Below are 26,266 nucleotides of genomic sequence, written 5' to 3'. Positions count from 1 at the left end.
CTTTGGTACAGTGGGAGTGAGGGTGCGTCATGACAGCTATCTTTCCTGCTTGAGCCAGCTGTGTCGTTTGGAGCCACCGGCAGCCATCAATTTAGCAACGTCTGATGGAGAACTGACAAGTCGCTCCAGCCTCAGCTTCTCTCAGCGGCATGTTGCGAATGCTAAATAAGCTAAAATGGCCATAATAGGCTGAGAGAACATTTTGTTCACCACCAACTTATGCACATGGCCCCTGATTCAGGAAGGGCATTTAAACACCTGCTTAACTTTGACTCCAAAGGGACTTAACCACATAGTTAAAGCTGAGCACATGCTTACGTGCCCTTCTGGATTAGGGTTGCTTTCCTGAACCAGCGCCACGGCTGGTTTATATAATTAGTTTTTCTAATTTCTGGTATCCTTGTACCCTTTCCCCTTCCCCTCCTGTTGTGTATCTTGCCCTAACTTAGATTGCAAGTTCAGGGTGGGAGATGGTATTTTCCTATGTGTTTTGTGGCACGTAGCACCAAGGACATCTCTGACTAGGCCAACTGCACTAGGCCCTGGCTGCTGCGGTGATACAACTTAAAAATAATCATTATAAAATTCTCAGCCTTCTTTATGCAAGTGAAGAATCAGCCAAGTGACTTGGCAGTATGCCCTGCACAGGAGATGCTGAGTAAGAGTATCGTCAGCTCTACTGCTCCTTGGTCATTTGAGCTCAGGTGACGAGCAGAGGGGTTTGAGGAGGGAGACAGGTAGCTATTCACAGTACAAATGGTCTTGGCACCACTAAGGAGCTCTGCTGTTGGCCTCAGAGGATGAGCAAGACAGTTGCAAGAGACAGAGCTAGAGAGACACCTCTTGTGGAGGGGCAGGGTGACCTGGCAAATGGAGCGCTGGGAGCCTGGAATCTATTTCTGGCGCTGCCACTACTGTTGTGTGAGCTTGGGCAAGTCACTTCACCTCTCTGTGCTGCAATTTCCCCTCCCATCCTTTGTCGGTCTTGTCTACCTAGATTAAACTCTTCAGGGCAGGGACTGTCTGTTGCTATGTGTTTGTACAGCTCCTAGCACAATGAGCCCTGACCTTGATTAAAGCCTCAAGACACTACTGTAATATCAATCATACTACTTCTGATACTCTAGTAATGGCAGAAGCAGATTGGCCCATTGCACATAATGAGGAAAGAGTCTCAAAACTCCTACTAGACCAGCCACTAATGTGGGACAGAGGCAGTAACACTGGAAGGCAAAGTTCTGTCCAAGGAGGGAGGATGGGGATTATCAGCAATAAACAAATCAGCCCACCGTAGTGACTATAGCCAGGGTCTGCCTCTTTGAGTGTACTTTAATGGACAGGATATTCCTTCTTCACGCAAGAAATGAAGGATGAAGCACAGAATCAAAAGCAGCAGCGATCTGTCGATTTCACATCCCACACAGTAGAAGCTGGCTATACCAGAATGATAAAAACATCATTAGAAATTTTTAAAAGGCCATTTCAGTGAATACAGGTTTTAGGATACATCATGCATTAAGAGCATGGTTGGAATGATATGTTGTCAAAGATTTTTCAGCCACATGTCAGCCTTGCTATTCCAGTTGTTATATCAATGGGCTCTCCAATGCCATTACTGATGATGTTATCTGGGAACATCAACTGCAACAAGTTAGCCCTCTTGTTGCCATGACTACAGAGTTGTATTCAGCTCACATCTCCATCCTGAAAGAATCTTAGCTATTTGTTCCTGGTTCTCTTATTATGCTAACATTATAAGAAAGAATACATTACAACTAATTAAAATAATAAATGGGGCCAATTTATTTATTTATTTAACCAATACAACTCATTTGTTGTCTCTTCCAGCCAGATTCAACCTTGAGGTATGTGACTGTAACTTCCGTGGAGTTATTCTACGAATGCTGGTATAGGATGGGATTGTCAAAAGTGCCTGAATGATTAGAAGCATAGGCTGGAATTTTAAAAGGCGTTTTATGGCATTAGATTGACAGGTGAATTTCAATGGGTGCCTAACTCCCTCAGGCACCTTTGGAAATCCCAGCCATAAAAGTATTTGTGCTCCTAAGTCACTTAGGAGCTTTTGAAAATCCTTCCCTTAGGCATTCATGGACAGACTTTTCAGAAGTGTCATTACCTACATTGGGGCCAGATTTTCCAAAGAGCTCAGCTCCCATTTAGGAACCTAAATTAGCAGGCATTCATCACACAGTGGCTCTCGCGGCTCTCAATAGGCGCTATTGGGTGCTGCGCTCTTTTGCAAATCTGGACATTTCATGTAGGTGCCTCGATGGGAGCTGAACCCCTTCTAAAAATCTGGCTGAGGACTTTTGAAAATCTGCTTCACCGCTTTTCTATACATTGAAGCAGACGAAGAGTCAGCATCCAGGCAGCATGGCAACCTTGTCAGCTCAGAGAAGAGACATGATTTTAAAAACGGCACTCTGTAATGAAAAGGGGTGGCAAAGAGTTAAAATACAGCTCCCCAAATACTAAGAGAGACAGTGACTGATTTATGAAATTCCTCAGAGGGAGGGGGGAAAACCAAACACGGGTGAGGAATGAACATCTTACCAAACTTAACAAATGATCATGAAAGCCACAGAAAAAGACCGAGGCAAGGGCAAATGCATTTGCAGCAGTTATTAAACAAACAGAGCTAGGGGACAGCTATTTTAGAAGGTGGGAGGGAGAATTACCCTGGCCTCATTCCCAGTCTCCTCCAAATGAACCACTGAGGAGGGGCTATACAAGAGTCTTAACAGAGAATGGGGAAAAGTATTGCCCAAGGAATGCCCCAGAGAGCTTGCACTCGAAAGCTTCTGTCTATGCCTTCTCCAACAACATAATTTGATCATGTCTGATATATTCAGACAAGATGTCACAGAGAATGAGATTCATGTTACTTCTAACATGCAGTGCATGAATTTCAGATCTGTGAAATGCAATGTATGTTTGCTAGTGTCTATCAGCAAGCAAGATGCATGGTGTATAGTAATTACTATCACAATTTGCTGGGGAAAAGGAGAGAGACTGGCATGCTTAATTAAAGCTTCGTCCCTGTGGGACTTACCAATGAAACGATAAGAAATATTCTTTGAGCTTTTTAAAAATAATGAATGAAAGGGAGTAAACACACAAATCAGATTTATCTTTAGATCTCACTGATTTTCCTTCTTCCGAGCTGTTTCATTTACTTCTCCTACCTCTTGTACTTTGTTCTAAATGTATTCCAACTGAAAATGCACAGTTGAAACAAAAGGCAGGGAGGTCTCCCCCCCGCATGCCAGATGTTATACAACTCCGTCTGCAGCCTGAAGATGCTGTTTTAATTCTATTAACACTATGTCAGCTTCAAAACTGCAAGGGCTGTGGTGCAGTGTGAATAGCTGAATGAAGAGGAGAAATGCTGCAGTAATGTTGGGACTGCCAAAATCATCAATTCCCACTGTCCAAGCTCCCCTGGAGGGCAGAAGGCTGATGCCAACAAAAGCCCCGTTTGGTTGCTTGCTGGTGCTGTGGAAGTATCATGATTAGTGTGTGTGCATGTCAGAGAGAGAGAGAGACGGGGTAGGAGAAAGGAAGATTAAATTAGGGAAGGGATCAGAGGGGAAAAAGTATGAATGTATCAAGGACAAATTGATTACCAGGCTGAGGCCATTTCAGTGCGAGGGAAGTTGGTATACAGATCCTACCGTGCTCATGAGGCTGCAGTTCAGCCCCCAGACTCTCCCAATTAGGCTTGACAAATGCAGCAGCTTTTGGAAGCAGGTTTGCAGAGGTGCCAGAGTCAAAGTGGGGAGAGGGTGCTCTGGCTCTCTTTGGGGCTGCTGGCCTGGTCCAGCTCCCATTAAAGTCAATGGAAGGTTTCCCCACTGGTTTTCAGTGGGAGTTGGGTCAGGCCCCAGCTGAGTACTAAGTGCTAGTGAACTTGAGCAAGTCTCTGAATCACCCCCTGTGCTGCAGAGTCAGCACAAGCAATTGCGCACAATTGTTCCACTTGACTGGGCTCAGACTCCACGTGGCAGTGCGGTCTCTCAGCATTGCCTGGAGGAAGATTACAGTGTTTATAACGAGGGAGTGCAGGGGCCAGACACCGACATGAGAACCTACATTGTACGTTACTTAGTTTTATTGCGGTGATATTCTTTCTGACCCCAGGAGTACAGTATTACCAGGCAGACCGGTGGTTCAGTGTCCTCACAGTATGTCTACACAGCCCACGACAGCTGTAAAAGTGGCTGAGTATACAAGCTTTTGAGCATCTACACAGCTGGTTTTAGAGTGAAGCGTGAGCCCCGGGAGACTGAGTCCATTGATGGGCTGGGAGGTTCGCTGCTGCAGGCTGTGTAGATGTACCCATGGAGTACTGCCCTGGGGGAGACCCAGCCTTGATTCCCGGCATGGAGTATTCGCTGCCACGGGCAGCGGGCCCTTAGAATGCTGAAATGGCTACAGGTGCCTTTCCTGGGGGTTGTGGATGAGACCAGCCCTGGCCAGACTCCTCAGCCAGGAGGCCTGACATCTGTGAATTGTGAAGCCTAAGCAACCGAGGGCAGTGTGCAGGAAAACAGTAGTATGGATCGGGGGGCTTTGTCCGCGTGATACTGTATGGTGGTTAAAGTGGGCGTGAGCGTGCTCTCGATCACCATCTCTCTCCTTGGGAAATGAGAGTCTCAAAGCCAACTTGCAGGTACACACTGCTTCTGTTCCTCAGATTTAGTAACTGTTCCACGACGGCCCTTCGGTGCAGGATCCCCAGCTGCTTCTCTGGAGAGAGTTAATGCCTGTTTACAGACTAATGGGTCAGGGAGGAGTTTTGTAAACATATTTCTTAAATGTCTCCATGCAGCAGTGATCACCGCTCTATAAAATGAACAGCCCAATCAGGAAGTTCGGTAACAGGACTTGCTTCTCCCCAGGTTTCTTTTCAGGCCATTCTCCCCTCACTGCCCTGAATTAGCTCCCCCGAGGCAGTGCTCATTGTTTCTAGCAGGGCAGATGTTATTTCATCACTTTCTTTTTACTGTCACTTCTTCCTTTTTGCGTGTGTCTCTTCTGTTTCTCTACTGTTTTCTGCCTCTTCCTTGCCCACTCGCTCTGCCACCAAACTCTTTCTCTCTCCCTTTCTTTTATGCTCATCTCTCCCTTCCCTTACCACAAGCCCTGTATCCCTCCCAATCCTTCCATTCAGCCTCACTCTCCGCTCGACCCCCAAGTTCACTCCCTCCCGTTACCTCCCCAATTTCCCCTAATAGTTCTACATTCCCCTTCTCCTCCTGTGTCACCTACTGCCCATATTTTACCAATCTCTGGGCCCCACCAAAACACCATAAACCCCCCACCGCAGAGCCTAACCATCTATCATGTACTCCCTCCCATACACCTCTCCGGTGGATTTATATTTTCTGGAGAGGGAGGCTGGGCTAGTCACTTGTCTCACTGTTGGGCTATGGTCTCTGCTGTAATTTTTCAGCAGACTGTCCTCTCCCCGAATGTTTGTCAGTCTGTCAGGACCAGCATTCGGCACATTGGCAAACAGCCGTTTGTTCTCTGACATGGGATAAGACAACAAAGTATCCCGGCCCAGGCCACTATCCTGTGGCTCTGATAATGTCATTCTGGGAACTCTCTCAAATTGTTAAAAAGTAATTCATCAGGTAACTACATGAGCAATCCAAACCCCCTACGTTATAGCCCTACTTTAGGTATATCATGAAGAAAGAGCTCAATTAACTGAGTCATTATACATAACGACACATTAAAACAGCTTATAAGGAAAAGATTTTACAATTAATCCAGCTATTTTTACCTCCAATTATATAAATTGGCCAGATTAGTCATCACATTACTGAATAAAAAAGAAATTCAATAACAAATACATTTTAAACATACTAAACAAGCCTGATCATTTAAAGTCCTTTGCAAGTTAAATATGTGTTGGATTTTGAATTAATAACCTACTGAAGGTGTTGTGAGGCATCGATAGGATTCCAGAGCTATCCCTTCCAAATTCCTGACCAAGATTTTTCAGTGACCAAAGTGCTACTATCGCAGATTTTACAATGAGTCAAGTGCATGCTGGGCGAAGACACTCCAAGATTATTCAGGACTGTGCAGATACTGATTCAAAGCCCACTGAAGTCAGTCCACTCAACAGTGAAGTACATATTTATGAAGTTTATACAGTAATACTCCCTTTAGAACACATATTTCACATAACAACAGTTGGCTTCATGAGAGCTACAGTTCTGATCCTGTATTCCTGGAGCGCCCAATATATTTCCTGGAGCACCCAATATATTCATTGAAATTAATGGGGTATGTGCACACACACACACACACTTACTGATTTATATGAGTATTTTGTGTGTTCCAGGAATATATATAAATCAGGGATCTCTGGATCTATTCTATTCTCAATAACTGATAATGAAAGAATATATTCATTTTATAGAAATAATTCATAAAATATCACTGCCAACACTTGCACTCTGTGCTGGCTACGAGTGGGATAATTGGTGCTCTTGGAGTGCCAGAACATCTGACTTTCACAGTATCTCATCATCATGATCTCTCCTCTCAACAAGGCAGCTTGCCAACCAAGCCTGATTTCATTCTTTCTTTAGATTACAAATTTGGTTGATAAAGGTATCTGTACAGATGTAATATACGTAGAATTTTAAGGCTATGTCCACATTACAGCGGTAAGTCGACCTACGCTACGCAACTCCAGCTACATGAATAACGTAGCTGGAGTCGACACATCTTAGGTTGAGTTACTGTGGGGTCTACACTGTGGGGGGTCCCGTCGATTTACCTTACTCTTTTCATCAGGGGTAGAGTACAGGGGTCGACTGGAGAGCGATCTGCTGTCGATTTGGAGGGTCTTCACTAGACCCACTAAATTGACCACCGGTGGATCAATCTCAGAATGTTGATCCCGGCTGTAGTGTAGATGTAGCTTAGTATTGCATGACTTTCTGATTACAAAATAAGCACTATACAGTATCAATGAAGCACATGTTAAATGGGAGAAAAGAAAGAAGGCCGAAGTGGACACCTTTATATACAAGGAATCTGCTATGCTACTGACCTTCCTTACACTTTATACAACAAAACGACACCAAGAATGACTTTCTAAGGACTATTCCACAACCTAAAGTTGGATCCTGCCCCACTCAGTCTTATGCCACTGACTTAAATGGGGGGCAAGATCAGGCCCTGAGTCTACCCCACTGCAGTACCCTCACTGAAATTCCCCTCCATGGATTTTGTTTCCATTTACAAGGGGGACAAAGATCCTGCTCTGTAACTCAGCCATTACCAGTACGATACCAAGGGAGATTAATCAAAGCCACTGCAACAGGCTGACAGAGGGGATTCCAAAATTGAGGTCAGGCTCAGTGAATCTTAGGCAGATGCTGAAAGAGAGACACAACAGTAAAATTTTAACGGCGCAACCCTAAGAATGTCACTTGCGGTGAGGTATTCTACATGCTTCAGTGATAACGGTTATTTCCCCCTTCAGTTTCAGAGTTGGGTGAGGTGCCTTTGTCTGAGCTGACTACCGCTAATGCTGGCTTTCCTCTCAGCCCTTGAGTTTTACAGCATGAGCTCTGTGATGGGGGGCAGAGCAGGAGTGGAGGAGAGCCATGGCAGAGGGAGGCCACACCATGCCAGGCAGTGTCACGGGTGTTTGGGGTCTACATCTCAATTTCTTACTGGCACCTGAGTTAATCAGAGGCAGGTGAGCCTAGTTAGGCTGAAAGCCTTAAAATGGAAATGAGCTCTTATCAGAAAGGATTAGGCAAGTGTCTAGTGACCAGAAGAGAGGCCCTGTTTGTACTTATGCTTCCATTCAGGTATTTTTTTGTTCTGTACTTATAGACTACAGCATGAAGACAGCACAGCCAGGGTTTCTTCTGGTATGTGTTACTGTGGTTGCCCCAGGGAAAAACACGATAAATAAATTTGAAGCCCCAGTTTGGTTTAATTATATTGCTTTACCTTGGCTCCCTGTACACTTTCAACTATAAGTTCTTAGAAGTGTTGTATTTTAGGTTATTATTAATTATTTGTATTAAAGTAGCACCTAGAAGGCCTGACTGAGCTCAGGGCTCCGTTGTGCTAGAAATTGTAGATACATGTAACAAGAGTCAGTCCCTGCCACAGAGAGCTTGCAAAGTAAATACCTTGATAGACAAAGCGTGGGAGGGTAAATAGAGGTGCAGGGAAGTAAAGAGGCCCAGCTAACCTCACACAGATTAGTAGCAGAGCCAAGATTTGAACCCCGGTCTCCGACCCCCTAGTCTAATGCCCCCACCATTGGACTACACTGCTTCAACTATAAATGCCTTATTGGCCAACCCCTTGACTCTGAAAGCATTACCTAAAATATAAGAGAAATCACGGAATTAGCAAGATGTTTGCTGCTGTGCACTGCCAGAGACTCATCCCATCTCATTCCCCATCTGGACACTGTACAAGTAGATTATAAGGCCTATCTTAGGTACTTATATGGCTCCCATCACTGTAGCGTTGTATTTATCCTCACAACCCTCCAGTGAGGTAGGGCAATGGTATTATCCCCATTGTACAGATGGGGAACTGAGGCCCAGATAAATTAAGTGACTTCCCCCAGGTCACACAGGGAGTCTATGGCAGAGCAGGGAACTGAACCCTGACCTCCCAAGAAAACATGACCTATCAGGAAAGGCTGAAAGAATATGGCATGTTTAGCCTACAGAAGAGAAGACTGAGAGAGCCTTTGACAACAGCCTTCAAATAGGTATAATGTTGTTATAAAGGGCTGATGATTAATTGTTCTCCATGTTCACCAAGGGTAGGATAACAAATAATCAGCTTAACTTGCAGCAAGGGAGAGTTAGGTTAGATCTTAGGAAAAACTATCCAACTATAAGGATGGTTAAGCACTGGAACAGGCTTCCAAGGGAGGTTGTGGAATCCCCATCACTGGAGGTTTTTAAGAACAGGTTCGACAAACACCTGTCAGGGATCATCGACCTGCCTCAGTGCAGGGAGCTGGAGTAGAGGACATTTTGAGGTCCCTTCCAGCCCTACATTTTTACAATTCTGTGTCCCAGGCTAGCTCTGTAACCACTGGACCATCCTTCCTCTAGTACTTGTTGTAAAGTGCCAAGCATACAATATAATAATAAAATACAATGAGCGGAGAGTGTGGGTGATTAAAAAAGCATTATATACAGGGACAGATTTTCACCTTACACACCCCTAGGCACAGCATCTTTAGTGCCCCTCCTGCCTACAGCTGACCTTTGTGTTGCACACCGTTTTAGAGAGGTCAGGTGCCCCTAGAACGCAGGCACCCCTAGGCACGTGTCTACTGTGCCTAACTGGAAATCTGGCCCTGACTACATATGACTATTTGTCGCTAAGTATAGAAGGAAGTTAGATTACTGGGAAGGGAAAGGGATCCTTCTACCCAAAGGACAACCAAGAACATGTCTGCACTAGTGCTTGCACATCAGGTTTACTTTATCGCTGGGCTTTTGAGTTGTTGCTAACCACAAGGATAATCTTTCAACATTTAAATCTATATATTTTAACAGATCTATCATTTCCAGCACAATCTCTTATGAAACTACTTTAGGGTCTGGAGATTAAAAACTGTCCAATTGCTGAGAAATTGTGGGTGGCATAAAGTGCTGTCAACAGCCAGTAAATGGTACTAAAATGATCTTCTTAGCATGCATGGATGGATGCATTGAGGGCAGCAGTGCCTGTAAAAGAGAGAAACTCCCTTGCATTGTGCATTTAGGGCTTAAATTGTGAGTTTTGCAAAGGAAAGATTGCTGTTTGCTTCTAAAATAAGATGCCCATCTTGCATATTTCATTAATTTTGATACAATCAGATTTTTTTTCATCAGGCTGAATCCTAAAGTCCTTATCCAATTTACACACCAATGACACTCCCGATGATTGCAAGGGGAGATATGCCTGTATAAAGTCAGAAAAAACACAAGAGGGCCAGAATATGGCACCCTTACTAATGTGAGTAGTCCCTTTCTCCATGAGTAATCTCACTGATTTCAGTAAGATACTACTCAATGGAATGGTGGCAGAATCTGGCCCTGAGAAAAGACTTCAGGATTTCCCCTAGGAAAAGGGAAGCATTATCACACAGCAACTGATTGGTTTTTTTGCTTCATGATATCACAATAGGCCTGACTCTCATCTCCCCTACACCAGAATATCCATGGAGCTCCTTGGGGTTTACACCTGACTTTCACCAGTCAGAAACCAGGCCCAATGTCATATATTATTTAATGTTTATATTAGCGTATTGCCAGCTGTCCTGAATTAGGATCAGGGTCCTGCTATGGTGAGCACGGTACCTACACAGATGAAAAAAACGTGGTCCCTGTCATGAAGGGTTTGGGCTACCCCATCAAAACCCAAAGTTTTATGTTACAAGTCTCTTTTTTGCAGTGGAGCAATTAAAAGGATAGCAAAGGAAGTACTTATAAAAAGCAAACACCAGGGCTTTGCCCTCTGAGAGCTCGCACTGCACACGTGGGAAAACGCAATGTGTTCCCCTTCAGACCAAAGTGACCTCAAAGCAAGAGATTATAGGAGAAAGGGAGGGTGGGCCGGAGTCTGGTTTTGTCACCTGCTGTTTCTCTGTCTCCTGTGGATAGCTCTCCATTGATCCCATTCTCTTTGGTTCTAGAGTATGTGCCCTGTTGCCCACGTTCACCATATCCTGCTTCCTCATCCTCTCTGTATGGAAATCCATTGGCACTTCTGACCAGTCCGGCACCTGCACCAGCTTGCTCCTTAATTTCAGGGGAATGCGGGTGTGAAGAAGCCTCTGTTAGTTGACTTGAAGTCCAGTGTGGTGCCTTGGCTTCATCCTTCCTATCATCTGCCATTTTTCCTCTCTTTCTCTGTCCTGTAATTACATTAGTAAGATAGATCAGCAGTGATCCGGGGATGGTTTCCCCGGCTCATTGTTTACAACCCTAGCATAGCACATACACATTTCTCAACTACATTGTCAGGGAACCCCAAACCACTGCCAGGCAAGGGGTTTACAAGTAAATCAAAGTTCACTTTGCACATGACTGAGTTGCTTTAAAAAAGATTATTAAACTGTACGGGCCAGATTCAGATTGACCTCAATGGATTACGCTGGTTTCTGCCACTGAGTTCTTGATGGAAGATCTTTCATGAATCAGTTTTGGGTTCAGTGAGTTCAAAAACATTTGGACATAAGTAATGGCAAATGACTCATTCCTCATGGAAACAATGACATCTCCTGGTGATGGAAGAGGAGAATGTGATGATGACTCTTTAGCTACAGCTAATATTATTAATTAGTAGTAGTATTGCAGTAGCACCTAGAAGCTCCAGTTATGGACCAGGACCCCACTGTGCTAAAACAAAAAGATGCTCCCTGCCCCCAAAGAGCTTATAATATACCGCTAGACATGGCAGAAACAATATTCATGAATATTCATTTGGATTCTGAACCTACGTTTGCCTTTACCGCATTTAGATCCCTTCTTATTCATGATTCACCCACATTTCTTTTGTTCACATAAATGTTTGGGGAATAGCTGCTCTTCATACAAGCCTTTGTGAATAAAGGTATTTATGCATGAACACAAATAATATAACACTTTTCCTCATTTGCTAATCTCCTGTTTAAAATGTTTCATTCATTCCATCAGGGAGCAGAAAAAGTACCATGGGACTTAGGCTTTGTCTTCACTGTACAAAAAAGTGTGGTTTTATATCGAGAGTTAGCTATCTCAATGGACAATCCTAGTGGAGACAAAGCACAGGAGTTTTTACCTCGATATAGCTAGTCGAGCTAAACCCCAGGTGGGAAGGGCGTCGGGCTGACCTTGACTAGCTAATCAGCTACGTCATGGCTAAAGATTACTTGTGCCTTATCTTCACTATGATGTAAAAACTTGATGCAAAGAACACACTTTTTTTTTTATCAGTGAAGACAAAGCCATAGTTGGCCAATCCCAAAGAGCGAACAGTCTAAGAAAAGCAGTTTGCGAACAACAGGCTGAAAATGGCTTGTCAAAACTATTCTGTAGATAGTTAGGATAAACAAATGTATTCACCGGAATCCGGATCAGTTTGTAGCTGATTTGCAAACAGAACAAAAGGCTAAATTGTCTGATAATTTATACACAGCAAATAATTTCCGCCACTCTAATCATATATTGACTTTCTGAGCTACTGACAAATTTTTCTTTTAATGAAAAATCCTGTTGAAATAAGAATATTAGTGTTCAGTTACAATAATAATATCAGTCACTCAATTTAACCCACATATAAAAGTGACTAACATATATACTCACCTGCAGAAATATAGCATTGTGTATATTAGGTACTAGATAGCATACTTCTTTGGGGAACACTGGACTGAGTAAAAACCCTATAATATTTTCTCTTTGCTGTAGTGAAAATGGGAAGCTTAGCAAAATCACAAGGTGCATTGGGGTGGACAGAAGGACTTATGCATCTCAGTCAGCCACAAAAATATGATAGTGTTTTATATTAACTAGTCCTTGCCCTGTGCTTTCTCCCAGAGCCAGTGCTAGGCCTAAGCAGACTAAACAATTGCTTGGGGCTGCAAACATCTCAAGGGGGCCCTCGATTTACTTGTTATTATTATTATTTTCATAAGAATTTGCCTGTTTTAGTATTGTATGTGTGGGGAGGCCCACAAAAATATTCCTGCTTAGGGCCCCCAATGGGATAGCACCACCATTGCTTCCTCCTCTTCCTTTATTCTCTGTTGTAAGTCATATCAATTAGGTTTCTTGTTTAAGAGATTTTGGCTCATACAATGAGTGCCAGGAAGCCATGATGCAGTCATCTCAAGTCAACCAGCAGCCTGGAAAATGTTATTGGTGGAACAGAGGAAGAGAAAGTACAAGTTGGTGCCCTCGTGTACTTGAGGCAGTCATCTGCCTTTAATTCTCGTCATGCTATGGAATTAAAAACATTTTGTGATCAAAGTTCTTTCCAGAAACGTGAGAGCATGGGGCAAATTCTTACCGCTGGAGATAACACATTAACACACTGCAAAAATCAATGGACTTCACTAAGGAGGGTCATGTATCTGAGGGCAGAATTTAGCTTGTTCTGTCAAAAAAAAAAAAAAAAAGTATATACCCAGCTGTGTTCCTTTATTAAACTGAACAAAAGCTAACAGAAATATTGACTCAAAGTTTCCATCCACCCATTCATGGCATTTAGAACTAGATCCAAAGCTCCTGGGGGTTAATGAGAGTCTTTACATTGACTTCTAAGGGCTTTGGATCCGGCCCATATATCACATTCTAACTCCAGAGGTTATTGTCTCCAAAAGTGAAGACAATACCGAGAAGCATCATGTTGAGAGGGGTTTATACAATAGCAAATGCAGGGAAAGCGTTTCTGATCACCATTTTGATAAAAGTGATGGTTACAATCACAGCGCAACAATCCTAATGCTATTGTCTCCAAGTGTCCCTTCCTCTGCAAGTTACACACTTCTTCATTCTCTTCCATTTCTGTGGAAAGGGTATTTGCATTCTTATCCATGCTACAGAGAGTCCTCTATGACAGTAACAGAAGTGCTTTCATCTTTAAAAGTAAATATAGTGGGTGGGTTTCAATGGGAATTATGTGTATCTGGGGGCAGAACTTGGCTCGGTATGCATAATAGATGGTTGGAGAGTGAAACATTGCTGAATTCATTCTAGACTCTGTTATTCATAAAGTGCTCTCACAGTTTATAATGCTAGTAGAAACACTGGGAGTGAGTCACAATACTTCTTTGTATTCACTTCAGGGATGACTACTATCCCCAATGTACAAACTGTACCCCTTATACAAATGGCACACAGGAGAGATGCCATCATGCCCACGTGCACTTTTTATCATGTTTTTACCATTGAATGTATTTAATTCAATAGCAAATTAATTATTCAATTAGTTAATTCAAAGAGAAAAAGTGCAAAGTGGTTAATCACGGTGGCAGTGTTTAAATAGTGTTATGTAAATAAATGAAAAGAATAAAAGGGTCCATCAATCATATAGTTAAAACACATCATTGCTAGAAATTTTAAAAGTCAGTTTGCCTTTTCCACTATAGTTTTCTGGTTTCCTTTCTGAACTGCTATGAAGGCCTTGGAAAATTACAAAGACAGACAGAGCATCCTCTTGAAATGTCATGCTTCCACGGTTAAAATTAATTGTGACATTTATCACCCCTCACTCTTTTCTGATTCCAGTGTTATCTAATTATGATGTAATATGGTACAACAATCTTAAGGGCACGTTCTCTCCCCCGCTGCTCCCTCAGGTTAATGTAGTGGTGGTGGAAGAGTCTGGATTGACAGAATTAGCTATTTAAGTCCTCTGTTTCCCCACAGAATAGCTGTCTGGGAGAGGGAGAGGCAGAGGCAGTGGGGTAGCTATGATACTGGAATGAGACACAAGAGAGCTCAGTTCTCTTCCCAGCTCTGTCAAATTCCCTGTGTAACCTTGGTCAAAGCACGTAATCTCTCTGTGACCCCATTCCCCATTCATAACATGAAGGTAATTTTATCTCCTTTATCTCCCTTGTCTATTTAAAATATAAGCTCTTGGGGGCAGGGACTCTTTTATCCTATATGTATGTACAGCACCTAGCACAATGGGGCCCCATTTCAGCTGAGGCTCTCTAGGCACTACTGTAATACACCTAAATGACCTGGAATAGGTACAGCCCTGGTGGTTGTAGAACCTGGCTTGTGTTGCTATACCAATGTGCCTGAACCCTGACCCAAAGGAACTACCTCCAGGGAAAAGAGTGTATCATAGTCTCCATGGCCAGTGGGTTCTCACCTATCTGCAGGGATTGCTAATTATCGCTGCTTGTGATGGTAATTTTTGTGAAGTGGATGTTTTTCCATGAGGAAATGGACTGAGCCCACAACACTCAAAGGATACCAAACAGCTACTGGGTGGCAACAACTTTCAGCTACTGCGCACCTCAGCTGTGTTTGAAACCAGAGGTGAAAGGCTTTGCTTTTACTCCAAAGCAATTCCAACCCTCCTGCAATTCAGGCTTCATCTCACAAGAGTATAATCCTTCCCTCTTAGGAGTTCTGCTCGGTCAGGTAAGCAACACACTGTACCAGAAACAGCATTATATACAGGGCCGGCTTTAGGCCGATTCCCCTGATTCTCCGGAATCGGGCCCCGCGCCCACACCTAAGAGGGCCTCGCGCCATAAGCGCCTTTTTAATTTTTTTTACTCACCCGGTGGCGGTCCGCTCCGGGATCTTCGGCACCATTTCGGCGGCTGGGGATCCTTCAGTGCCGCAGAAGACGCGGAGCGGACCCCCCATCGCCAAAGTGCCACCGAAGTCCCGGACTGCCGCCGGGTATTTGAACTGGGCACCACGGGTCCTAAAGCCGGCCCTGATTATATAACACTTGTATTTAATTAAATGTTTCCTGTTAAAACAGTAATCAAAGACAATGTTGCAGAGCAAGTTACAGCTGTGGGGTCAACCTTCCCATCCTTCCACAGCAGTAACAAAGGAGTCACAGTGCCATTACACAGGGCAGAGCAGTAACCCCGGAGTCCACCCGTGAGAACAGCATCTCCTGCATGACATGGAGCAGTTCTCTGCAGTGATGCCTTGTGCACTGACTACTGGGTGGAGCATGGATGGCTGACAGAGTGGGCAAGGTGGGGTCAGCTGATACACCACTATGGATCCTCTGATCAATCCACCCATGGAAGGGTCATGATGCAACCACAAAGGCAGCCCTAGACACAGCCATGGAGATACTCTTCACGGACCCAAGTACACGCCCCAGCTATTCAGACAGTGCACTGGTGACAGTATTTGGCCCTGAACTAGGCGTCACACCATCTAAAGGAGAAACCTTGGCCTTGAAACACAAATTATGGTAATAAATAACCACCCTAATATCTGTCAGAATCAGCATTGTGGCTGAAGGAATTTAAATATTTTGCACTTAACACAAAGAGTTAAACTCAGCAGGAGTTTGTGGCTTGACACAGTGGCTTTGCAGCTGTCTCATCTTTTAATGTGAGTGTATATATTTTTGTTGCCCCAAATATTTTCTGACATGACACCTGCTCCCAGTCTCCTAGTCAAGCTGTATCAAACCAAAGTGCTCTGAACCCAGCACATGACAAATGCTTCACACTACAAGTTAATGAAAGCACAGAGCCAGAGTGAACTCTGGGTTTAGTTCTTCCCAATGCTACCCCTCCTAAAATGTCTTCTGTGATCACATTCCTAACAGAACAGTTTTTCAAGGGTGGGATTTCCAAAAGCACACAACATTGGCCTAACTCTGCTCACGATCTAGAAGAAGCAAGCTAATTAACAAAATTACCAGTTGATCCTAAAGTTAGAGGATGCCGGGACTCTATGAACAAATATGTTGCTGGGTAGAATTATTCATTGCTCACAATCTGAGACCCTCTTCATCTCAAGCACCACAGGGGACAAACTGGCTCCTACAGTAACTTATACTTATACTGTACTTCTTCCTTTCCCACTGTTCAAACTACTAGTTTGCAGGGCCCCCGAGAATGGGTTCGGGCCCCGGTGAAAAATTTTTCGGGGGCCCCCCAACAAGGGCGGACCGGCTAAACAGGGCCGACGAAGGGGGTGGGAAGCTGGGCCCGGGGCCCCCTTCCAGACCGCCGGGCCCCAGTAATTTGTACCGGCTTTCCCCACCCTCGTCGGCCCTGCTAGTTTGCAGTTAGTTCCCTGTTTCTTTACAATACCAGCAAGACTATGTCCCTAAATATAATTTCTTATCTGTAAAACCTGCAAAGAATGTTTGTTACTCACATTTATGATTATTTCTTTGAGGGTTTTGCCCCCATAAATTGTAAACAATTAGCCAATAGCTGTGCATTTCTCATAGACTATTTTATGCTTAAAATAGTCTCTATTTTCACTATTCCTTTGACTACAAAATAGATGGAAAAAATGCAGAGATGCTTGAATTGTGGGCTGAAGAAAAGAACCTCGTTGTATAAAGACTGAGAGCATTTACTGCAATCTCTATCCTTACCAGAGCTGAAAACAAGGAATGGCTCAAGTCTCCCAGGTGGTTTATGAGACCTATAAATTGGCACTGCAGTAAGCAGGAAGCCAAACAAATCGCTACTCATTTTCTAGTGATTTTCTTCTTCTTCTTTCAGAGGTATCCTCTTAGTGCATCTTAAGCTTTAAATCTTCTCCTTCTTTCAGAGGTATCCTCTTGGTGCATCTTAAGCTTTAAAACCCTCCTTACGTTTCTCTCTATTGGTCTAGAAAGCAGTGCATGAAGGAAGGCAGAAGAGGGGTGAGATCACACAGTTGATTCTATCTATGTGGTCTGTATAGCCATGGATTTGAGGTGTGGGACTTGCTGTAGTCTTCTGACTTGGAGTCAGACTTTTGCCAATGAAGGAATAAAAGTCAGCTTTCCAATTAAGATTGTTCCCTTTTAAAAAGGCAGAAATAGTTGATGTAAACCAAAGGAAAACAAATCATACAGCTTTTTAAAAAAGTCTCTTTTAATGGGTTTTGGATGTACTGGTTCATTAAATACTCTGTTGATCTTATGATGAGGTACAGAGTTTAATCACTGTGCAGTGTGTTTGCTCTACATTATATAATCTACTGTTTTTCATTTGCTTAGTTAGAAACAATCAGAGCCATTCTTTTAGACTAGCTATTTTGTCTTTCCTTCAAGTACAAAGGGCCGAAGCCAAAGTCCATTGAAGGCCAAGGAAAGATTCTTATTGGGCATTGGATGAGGCCCAAACTGAGTCTACTCCTTGTAAAGAAAAGCACAAAAATGGAAACCAGGGAACCAAAAATTAAAACCTAGGCAAAGTGTCAAAGGTATCTGTCCTTCTCCTGAATCACAAAATTAAAGGCACAAAATTGGAGACTATATTTGATTTTTAAGCCCAATACGGAAGGTCCTTCCAATCTAATTACTATGGGCCTTATTCTGATTTCACACTAGTTTTACAACACGGTAATTCCATTAATGTCAGGGGAGTTACTATGGATTTACACTGGTGTAAGAGCAGAATCTGGCTCTTTGCTTCTAAGATTCTGTGATTCACTACATTGTCCTAAGTCTCATTTCCACTAAGGCCCATTTACATTGCCAGTATTGTAAATGGGAATCAGACCCGCATATATTTAGGGCTCACCCACTTATTGTTTATGGTGGAAATATCAGAGCACCTGAAATACAGATGCGCTTGTTTGTTTGTTTTTTAAAAAGGGCACAAAAACTACAAATTCTAAGTGAACCAATAATTATTAAAACAAGAACTCCTGACAGGGAGTTGACATAGACTAATATTATACAGATTATCCTTTACAGATGATTTCTAAGAGCCAGTGCTGGGTGGTAATTGCAACCCAGGCAGCCGCAAAAAATGAAAGGTGGGTGCCAAGGGGAGTATAGAAGGGGTGAAGATCGTCTTTCACTGGTCGAGGACTCTTGACCACAGCATCAAACCTGTGAGCTCTGTGCCAAAGATGAGTGTGCTGTCACTGTAGAAGGACTGCCCCTCTCCTTCTGGAAGCAAGGCCTTCTCCTAGAAAAATCAGGAGCCCTTTGTTGGTACTCATAGAAGGAAAGGGAGGCCTCTAACTGGAGGCTGACTCAGTTCTGGTGTGCTTCCCTTTCTGTGATGGTGTGTAGAGAGCTAGAGGCATTGTCCTGCAGTCCGTCAGAGTGTGAGGTGCTTCATCAGTTCCTGAATTTAAAAGGTCATGGCCTTCGAAAGGCAGGTCTTCAATAGTGGCCTGATCCTCTTTTGGGATGACTGCAATCAAAATGTTCTTCTTGTAGTGACTGCTGTGGCCATAGACCTGGTTGCAGTGCCAGAGGCATCCAATGAGGCCTGCAGAGCTGTCTTCATCATTAACTGGCCTTCTGAAGCCACTGCCTTCAATTCATTTCTGATCTCTTGGACAGTTGTAAAACCTTGTCCCATTGCATAAATTCATATTTAGCCAGCAAAATGTGACAATTGACTATACAAAACTGAAAAGTAGCAGATGAATAAACCTTCCTCCCCAGCAGATCCATCTTCTTTGACTCCTTCTTCTTCTTCGTATGGCTGATGTAAATGTAAAGCAACAACTATACTTTCACATTTAGATGGTTAAGCCAAATAATTGCATCTAGAGTAGCAGAGCGTATTGTTGTGATGCCCCTTCATATTTGTGAATGGGGCATTGAGTTGTTATAGGTTCTTTACCCCTAGGAGCTTGTGAAAGTTAAATTTTTGTGAGCTGCTGTTACATTCAATGATCTAGGTACCAGGTATGTACAAAAGTATTCCTATCCCTTAGGAGGAATTTTGTACTTCTGATTTGCCCTCTTAGGTTATGTCTACACTACAAAGGCTATACTGGGATAGCTATGTGGGCATAGCCCCATAGTGTAGACAGAGTCTATAGGCCCTATACTGGGGTCGGCAATCTTTCAGAAGTGTTGTGCCGAGTCTTCATTTATTCACTCTAATTTAAGGTTTGACGTGCCAGTAATACATTTTAACGTTTTTAGAAGGTCTCTTTCTATAAGTCTATAATATATAACTAAACTATTGTTGTATGTAAAGTAAATAAGGTTTTTAAAATGTTTAAGAAGCTCCATTTAAAATTAAATTAAAATGCAGAGCCCCCCCCAGACCGGTGGCCAGCATCCGGGCAGTGTGTGCCACTAAAAATCAGCTTGCATGCCACCTTCGGCACACGTGCCATAGGTTGCCTACCCGTGCCCTATACTGACCGAAGGAGTTTTTCTGTAGGAACACCACCTTCCCAAACAAAGTTAGTTATGTCGACGGAAGCCTTCTTATGTCAACATAGCTGTGTCTAAGCTAGGGTGTTGTCAGCATAGCTACATTGGTCAGGAGTGTTTTATTCATGCCCCTGACAGACGCAGTTATGCTCATATAATTTTTCAGTGTAGCCCAAACCTTGGATGTGGCCAAGATATATGCCATAAATCCTTAGCAGGTTCGAGAATGCCTTCATTAACAGGAATGGCTGAACAACCCTGGGCTACTGGGTGCAGAATGTCAAACAATTTATGAGATCTCTCCTGGACAACCTCCAGGGGCATCTCTATGGTGTTTGTCATCCTTTTAAAGAGATCCTGGAAGTCTCTGAAGTCCTCTATACTGGACATGTGTAGTGAAGGCACAGCCTTATCAGGTGATGATGAGGATATGTCTAGAGAGGGATAGGCTGATCATTATATTCTTCCACAAGGTCTTCCTCCTCACTTTAATATGCTGGTAACCAGTTTATAGGAGTTTCTGTTGGGATGATTGATGATCCCTAGCAAGATTCTTAGAAGCAGTCAACTTTACTCTAAACCTCAATGAAGCTGAATAAGGAAGGAGCAGACGGAAGATGCTGAGGGTTCTACAGAGGCCAACATGTGCCGCATAAGAGAAGGGCATATGATACCACAAAGATAGAAACCAGGGAGAGTGAGACATCTCTGAAGCATTTGCTCTGCAGCAATAGGGACTTCCTTCAAAGCCACTCTCAAGAATTAGTCTAGGTGAAGGTGGAGACCTCCTAGAAGAACACCTATTACTATACAGAGATGAGGATGCCAATGAAAAAAATCCTCTAGTGGAGGAGCACATCCCTAAAATATAGAATGAAGAGCCTCGGATTTCACATGAGAGGTAGCCACCAGTGTCGTCAAGGATAGACAGATATTTTCTTCTTCAGTAATGTAGGCTCCCGTGCCCAGAAGAGTTCTGGATACAGCAGACAAAGGAGAGATATCTGACAATGGGGATTCCAGTTCCAGAATAAGTGTAAGGGCCATACCAACAGTGGTACCATGATGACAAGTACCAGCGCTAGAGTCCCAGAAAAAGTCAAGTCCAGATGTAGTACTGACAACTAGGAGGTATACAGCATCGATGATAATGGAACCGAGGAAGTAATGCTGGTCACCGAAGGTGCAGGATGTAGTACACCGCTGAGGAACACAATCCCACAGTCTTAGAAGACTCATGGTACTGTTGCAGTTTCAAAGGAGTCTGCCATCATTACAACGCTCAGCCTTCTTCTTGGTCAGTACTGGAGATGGTGATCAGTGCTGAGCCCTTCCTGGAGATCTTTGTTCTTTCCTGCCTTGGGCAGCAGGGGCCACTGACTCACCAGAAGAGCGCTGATGAGAAGGCTCAGAGTGTTTGCTAGCAGCATGAGGTCTCTTAGAACCAGCCAATTTCTTAGTTCCCAGACTCATGTCTCTTGTAGCCAGGGAAACTGACTTCAAAGCAGGCAGAGACCATTCCCAAGGGGGTACCTCAGAGTCAGACAGATTTTTTCTACCAAGAATCAATTTAAACGGGCATTGCAAGCCCTCTGTGTGTGCTTAGAAAAAGAAGTACAAGTGGCACACTTGCTAAGGATGTCAGACTTCCCATAACCGTTCACTAACAACACTCTAAACTATCTGAGCAACAGGGATGCAGGAGGACGTCACGGCACCACCTTGCTACAAGGGGCATGAGCAGGAACTGAGTGGCAGTTGGGAATGCTCTGCCTTTTATAGACTGACTGTAGGGGATATGAGGCTGTACCGTGCGCATGTTCAGACCCTGTGGGCTGAAGAATTCCAGGCATATGTGCACAAAGTGCTCATAGCTACAGTGGGCAGGTGCGCGCACACACACACACACCTTCCCCCACCCCCCCACACAGACACAGAGTCATCCAAACATTTTCGCAATCAAACAAAAGACTCGGTGTAGATTTGGGTTCAAATGCAGTGATAGATTCTTAGGTTGGTTCTTAGTTAATCTGAACGTACTCATTATCCTTCCCCATCATCTGAATTTCAATAGTGCCTAAGATCCCTAATGATGGACCAGGACCGTCATTGTGCTAGGGGCTGTACAAACACAACAAAAAGGTTACATATCAATAACTGAAATGGGAAAGAAGCTCTCTTAACGAGTTTGCTATACAGTACTGCTCAGCCAGAAAGGGACTAGAAGCCTAGAAGTGAACTTTCTGATTAGAAATGCTCTAGTGTTCTTTGCCTAACTCCCCACTTGCCTGTCTTTGATTGTACTGGAATAATCTAATTGGAAATTAAATCTTTCTACCTGGTACATTTGGTTTCTTTTATTGATGGAATACATGGAGATTTTCAATTCTACATTAAGGTCTTAGTTAAATAAATATGTGTCTTGATGACTTAGTCCTTATTTGCATTTTTACAGTTTGGCTGTTTTTCACTACTAATGTAATTATAAAGGATTCCTGCTTCCTTTACTGTAAAGTATGCTTTCAAAAAGCTGGGAAGAACAAGAGAAACCCCTTCACTTAAGCAGATTTACCAGTTTCCAGAAAGAAAGATCCAATTATCTCAGTCAGAGAGCATGTCCCCGTGCCATTTGTGCCCTCTGCTTTTCCATGCCTCCATCCTCCCCAAATGGTCACTTTAGGACATTGGCAAGAAGAAACTATACTTTCCATTTCAATGTCGCAACTGAGCTACAGCCCCTGAACAGCAGCACTTCAGGTACAGGTATCCTTTAGAATGGGATTTGCAAGATAAAAGAAAATGCTTAAAATAAGCTGTTTTTTTACCGCCCTGGAAAAGAACATAAGGATTGAGATGTTCTTGCCCCTTTCACAACAGAAATAAGCCTGCAGAAAAAAATCTAGACTCACATAGGAAAAGGCAAAAGGTATTTTGTTATGAGAAGGTTTCATTCTCTGTTCACAGAGAAAACTGATATTCAATTGCAGTTCTCTCTGAGTGAAATTCACCTCCCTACCCCACCCTGCACAAAACCCTATTACATGGGCATTGTCCAGGAGCCTATCTAGGAATCCAGGGACAATTCAGCATACGGCCGGACTGATGCTGCTCTCAAGAGAATCAATGACAAATCTTTCAGTGATAAAACTTGACATCTGCAAGAACAGAATTGGGATCTGTATAAGCGCAATGCTGCTACAAAGAACCTGGCTCGGCACTGCGTGATGTTCATCAATATTGCATTCTCTTGCTCACCATCAACTTGATAAAACATTTTACACTTTGGGAAAGATGCTCAGCTATTTCAAATGGTAATAACTCCCCTGACCATAATGGATCTGTGACAATTAGCACCCGCTCAGGATCTGCCCCCTTTTCTTAAAGTGAACTGCTTGACTCAGCCACCGTTCCATAAAAGAGAGTGCCTTAAGAGCCTACATCAAATGCTTTTTGGGGCCTAATGCCTTGCCAATTGAAATCAACAGAAAAACCATTCAAGAGTCTGAAAAGCATGGAAGTCAATGGGCTTTGGATCAGGCCCTGTATTTATAATCTGTGCCTCCCACTAATTATCCTGAATTAGGTGACATTTTTCACCATTCTAGAAATATTGACAAATACGTTACACTTAAAACAACAGCAAAATATTTTGTCTGGCTTCCAAGATCTCAACATTTTTGCCAGCTGAAATCCTGCCTGAAACAAACATCAGCTTGTTAAGAAATAATGAAAATAAATTGGGTTTTCAAAAATAATATTTTTATTAAAATTTTTCGTGGGAATTTAGTGCTTGTGAAAGCTGCCGTACTGACAACCCTGGAGACATAAGGGTCCTCTGCTTATTCACTAGACACGAGTTGTACAAGTTTCCCAGCCTTGTACCTGCTAACATTCAGGCCCGCATTTTCCAGCGTGGCCTCTGAAACTGTGCCAACAAAATTGTGTTTACATTTGCATATGCACATTAGCTAAATAGCTGTGCAGCTTCGCAATTTACATATGCAAATGCATATTTGTGAAGATGGAGCATGGGAGGGGGAGTATGAACAATTGCAAGGGTGACACTTTGGAACACGCTCTTGAAAATTTGATTTTCATTGTTTTTTCTCAGGCATGTTGATTTGATTTTGTGTCTTTTCCCTCAAGAGGCTCCATGATCCATAGCAGCTTGGGTCTGGTTGCTCTGAACATGTTTAATTGCGCTAATATATATTCTCCAATGACCGCTCTCTCCCTGCAGAACAGGAGTAACTCTTATTAACTTCAGTGGGAGCTATTCCTCTCCTGGGAAAGGCAAACAGGGCCACTGCTGCAGATCTGCTGCATACTAAAATGATAAGCAAATGCTCACTTACTTGAGTTCAAAATGAGGACATTAACTACACTGAAAATTCATATCCAACCCCCTGTTTATGTGAATTAATTTCCTTTCCTTCCAATGAGGTCTCACTATACACAATATATTTCATTTTCACCAGGCTGGGGCAGAAGGTTAGGATGTGGGCTCTGGGGTGGGGCGGAGGATGAGGGGATTGGGGTGCAGGAGGGGGCTAGGAGGTGGGGCTGAGGGGTTCGGAGTGTGGGAGGGGATATGGGCTCTTGCTGGGGGTGCGGGCTCTCGGGTGGGGATGAGGGGTTTGGGGTATGGGAGGAGGCTCCGGGGTGGGTCCAAGGTGTTCAGGATGCGGGAGGGTGTTCCTGGGTGGGGCAGGGGGTTGGCATGTGGGAGGGTGTGCAGGGTGTAGGCTCTGGGAGGGAGTTTGGGTGCTGGAGGGGGCTCAGAGCTGGAGCAGAGGGTTGGAGTGTGGGAGGGGGTGAGGGGTGCGGGCTCTGGGCAGCGCTGACCTCACTCGGCTCCTGGGAAGCAGCGACATGTCCCTCTGGCTCCTGGTGGAGGTGCAGCCAGAGGGCTCCGTGTGTTGCCCTGCCCGCAGGCGCTACCCCCGCAGTTCCCAGTAGCCATGCTTTCTGGCCAATGGAAGCTGCGAAGCCGGCACTCAGGGTGGCGCCTGCAGGCAGGGGCAGCACACGGCACTTCCCTAGCTGCCCCTTCACCTAGGAGCCAGACATGCCGGCCACTTCCCGGGAGCTGTGCAGAGCCAGGCAGGGAGCTGCCAACAGCAGTGCCGACCGGAGCTGCCAGGGTCCTTTTCGACCGGGCGTTTCAGTCGAAAACCAGATACCTTGCGACTATAAGCCCAGAGCAGAATTCTGATGTGCAACTTTTTCACTCATTCCAGACTTTCCTTGCAAACCTATAGATCTAACACTCCCCAAATCCCATGGCAGCTGGACTACTGTGGGACATTGTGAGAGACGCCTGAGTCAAGAGCATGGTCAGCATTTTTTGATGTACACTCCCTGACCTAGTCCCCCTGACCTAGTCCTCCTAGCCCCCTCCTGCACCCCAATCCCCTCATCCTCCGCCCCACCCCAGAGCCCACATCCTAACCTTCTGCCCCAGCCTGGTGAAAATGAAATATATTGTGTATAGTGAGACCTCATTGGAAGGAAAGGAAATTAATTCACATAAACAGGGGGTTGGATATGAATTTTCAGTGTAGTTAATGTCCTCATTACTCCTCCCCTTTGGACGAATGCTTAGTGTGGGCTGTGGAGAGAGTGCAGTGCATGAGACTGTAGCTGGTTATGATAGAAGTTCACATTACTACTGCTTCTGCACCATGAATCTGTGCATATTTCTGGGCTTAGAGGGAAGAGAGCCTGAAGGAGAATCTATATGAGCCCAATATGCTGGAAACATTATTTAAGTATATTTCCTCTATATGAAAGTATCACTTTGGTAAATGGGACCCCGGGTGATCTGTTGTCCATGAAATTAATGCATGAACATTAATTAAAATTAATTAGACCTAGGAGCCACTTCATATATATAATTACAAGGTTTGAAACATTTTTAGAGAGCAACAACTGCCTCACATGAGCCCAGGGCCAGCTCCAGGCACCAGCTTGTCAAGCAGGTGCTTGGGGTGGCCGCTCCGGAGAGGGGCGGCACGTCCAGGTATTCGGCAGCAATTCGGTGGACGGTCCCTCACTCCGCCTGGGAGCGAAGGACCTCCCGCCGAATTGCCGCCGCAGAATTGCGATCGCGGCTTTTTTGTTTTGTTTTGTTTTGGCTGCTTGGGGCGGCCAAAATTCTGGAGCCGGCCCTGCATGAGCCACATTCCCAACTCTTTAAAAAGTTACGCCTCCCCCTACACACCTGGCACGTTACCTCCCCTGAGAGCCACAGCAGACGCTAGAAATGTAACCATCAACATGTATACTTAAATGACAGATCGCCTTGAATATTATTCATAGTGTCCCACTCTGGATTAAAATCCAAGATGGTGACAGCAAAGAGAGCAACAGACCCTGCTCAGTTCTCTTTTGTAACTTACACTTGTACCTGAAT

General features: G+C 44.0%; 1 long non-coding RNA gene across 1 annotated transcript in view; it reads right to left on the bottom strand.

The window, feature by feature from the left end:
* Nucleotides 1-5,774: 5,774 nt before the first annotated feature.
* The window catches only part of LOC135974211 (uncharacterized), a 43,389-nt gene continuing 22,897 nt past the window's right edge, over nt 5,775-26,266 (bottom strand). The window contains exon 2 of the long non-coding RNA XR_010591429.1: nt 5,775-10,936. This is a non-coding gene — a long non-coding RNA (uncharacterized LOC135974211). The remainder of the gene's footprint in view (nt 10,937-26,266) is intronic.

This window comes from Chrysemys picta, chromosome 11 (assembly GCF_011386835.1).
Source record: "Chrysemys picta bellii isolate R12L10 chromosome 11, ASM1138683v2, whole genome shotgun sequence".
Taxonomy (NCBI): domain Eukaryota; kingdom Metazoa; phylum Chordata; order Testudines; family Emydidae; genus Chrysemys; species Chrysemys picta.
This window is presented reverse-complemented; position numbering and strand designations above follow the sequence as displayed.